Here is a 2,968-nt window from a genome sequence, read left to right as displayed (position 1 = left end):
ATTAACCCATAGTTTGTATATATTCACTTGTATATATTGTGTCGTGTACCGTCTGGTGTTTCAGAGGAATCTAACATTTTGTGTCGAGGATAAACATTGGTTACGAATTCTTACATAATCCTGTCTTGAAATAGTTAAGTTGGATTCCATCTTCCCCTACTGTGATCCACTGTTTTACCTTCTATTAACTCCTGACAATACTTCCATAACGGTCCCTGCCTGCCCTTCTGCCCTGCCCTGCCCTGCCCTGCCCCTTGCCCTGCCCTGCCCTCCCTGCCCCTGCCCTCCCCTGCCCTGCCCTGGTCCCTGTCTCTGCCCTGCCCTGCCCTCTCTATCTAACTGTGTATCATTAGGGTGTTCTTTGAGTGGCGGACTGGGGAGGAAGAAGAAACAACAACAATAAAATCAACAACAACAACAACAGGGAGGAGCTGGAAGGGCAAAACGGATGAGAGAGAGAGAGAGAGAGAGAGGCTAGCTGGCTGGCTGAGTTAATCACTAGGGGCGAGTCTGGTGGCTCTTGGCAGAACAACTTAGTTTTATGGTCTACTGTCGCCCTCTCTCTCTCTCTCTCTGTTTTTCGCGTTTGCCTCCACACTGCTTTATTCATTTTCTTTTCACTCTCTTGTTACTCCTAATCTCGCTACTATACTTATTGTTGCCATCATCTCACCCCACCAAAGGTTATAATCCATCGTGAGGAGGATATCTGCATTATGACACACACACACACACACACACACACACACACACACACACACACACACACACACACACACACACACACACACACACACACACACACACACACACACACACACACACACACACACACACACACACCAGACCTATTTCACATAGTCTTACTCCGCTCGGAACACTGTGGAATGTGTTCTCATAATCTTTGTTGAATAGTCGAGGCTCCATGCCCCTACTCGCCCTTTGGACTTGAAGAATAACTATGCCCTTGGAACTATGTAGCTTGTATAAATATCATGGGGTTAATGTTAATGATGCTAACTTTCTTTTGGCAACCTTTGTGCTAAACTTTCGAGGCGAGTCAAATCTCTCTGAGCCCTTGTTGGTAAAAGTTCTGGTTTTGAACATTTATTATGGTCATACTTTCCACCTTGATTTCATTCGCTCTGTAGTTGCCTGTTATGCTCTGTAGTTGGCTATCATGCTCTGTAGTTGGCTATCATGCTCTGTAGTTGGCTATCATGCTCTGTAGTTGGCTATCATGCTCTGTAGTTGGCTATCTCGTGTGTGTGAGAACATCTGCCCTGCGTGTCACCATCCTCAGCGCCAAGGCAAAACTGAACTAAGATGAGGCAAAAAGGTACTCCAGTCTGGTCAGTTAAATTATTAAAGTAAATTCTTCCTCGCGTACCTTACTCTCCTCTTTCACTGCCCCAGTTCTCTACTCTATCTCTCCCTATTAGTCTATTCCCCACACACTCTCCCCAACCCCTTCTTCTTCCTATCTTACTCTCTACCCTCACTCTGCCCCCTCTCTCTCTCTCCCCGTCTTCCCCTCCTTCCCTGGTCGTGGAGTCGCTGAGATAATGGGGAAAATGATACAATGTACACACGATCAGGGTTCAAGATACGACTGAATGTACACTATCAGGGTTCAAGTTACGACTGACTGAATGTACACACGATCAGGGTTCAAGATACGACTGAATGTACACTATCAGGGTTCAAGTTACGACTGACTGAATGTACACACGATCAGGGTTCAAGATACGACTGAATGTACACTATCAGGGTTCAAGTTACGACTGATTAATGTACACACGATCAGGTCAAGATACGACTGAATGTAAACACGTTGTGGAATAGCTTACCAAGATCATTAAGAAGTTGTGTCGCGGTGTGTTAATTAAGAGAATATATTACTACAGGTGACTGAAGGAAGACTACGTTAGAGGAGTATTTTCAGAGACTCTTGTATATATTAGACATTTACGGTGATTTATAATGTAGCCCAGTCCTAATGGTTGAGGCGAGGGTGAGACACTATCTTAGATATGGTCACTGGGAGGAGGGTAAGAGGGAGGGTAGGTGGGATGAAAGTAAGGAAGGAAGGAAGGAGGAGGGAACGGAGGAAGAGGGGGAGAGGGAAGTTAAGGAGAAAGGAAGGGAGGAATGAAGGAAAGAGGTTAAGTAGGATGGAAGTAGGTAGAAGAGAGTAGCTAAAACCACTATCTAACTGACACAACCAAACCACGCACCACTTTTTCAACCTTCAATGTGTTATATGTCCCTCCCATAATCATGTTTACCTCAGACCCGTACCTAAAATATCACTACTATCTCATATTTACGTGGTAATGAAGGCGTGACAGCTACCATAAGAGAGGAGAAGAAGAAGATTACACCTACAATCCTTTGAGAATTTGAAGCCCAGAATAGGTAATATGAAAGGGAATTTTTTAATGGATGTGGTTGAATAGATGGTGAGATGTGTGTGTGTGTGTGGGTGTGTGGGTGTGTGTGTGTGTGGGTGGGTGGGTGGTGGGTGGGTGGTTTGACGCCGTGGTTATTGTTGCCTTTATTTAATTTGGGAATATATGAGAGTGTGAGTGAAAATAGGCTAGGTGATTATAGGTGAAATGGGGACTGTAGTTTAATTACTCTATGTATCCTTCTATGGTCATTTAGATACCTTTGTAATTACTTAACGCCACTTCCTGGTCACTTAATTTCCAGAGGCACTTAACACCACTTCCTGACCACTTAATTTCCAGAGGCACTTAACACCACTTAACTTAGAGAGACACTTTACGTTTATAAGCACTTAACACCACTCCTATCCCACTTAACACCACCCCCTAGTCCATTTAACACCACTTGTAGCCCACTTAACCTCTATAGTCACTTAACGTCACCACCAGCATCATCATCACCCCTGATTTGGCAACACTAAAGGTTAGAAGAGAGGTTAGCTAGGTTAGGTTAGGTT

The sequence above is a fragment of the Homarus americanus genome, unplaced genomic scaffold (assembly GCF_018991925.1).
Source record: "Homarus americanus isolate GMGI-L3 unplaced genomic scaffold, GMGI_Hamer_2.0 scaffold14467, whole genome shotgun sequence".
NCBI classification, from domain to species: Eukaryota; Metazoa; Arthropoda; class Malacostraca; order Decapoda; family Nephropidae; genus Homarus; species Homarus americanus.
The sequence above is the reverse complement of the archived record's forward strand: the minus strand, read 5'-3'. Positions refer to the sequence as shown.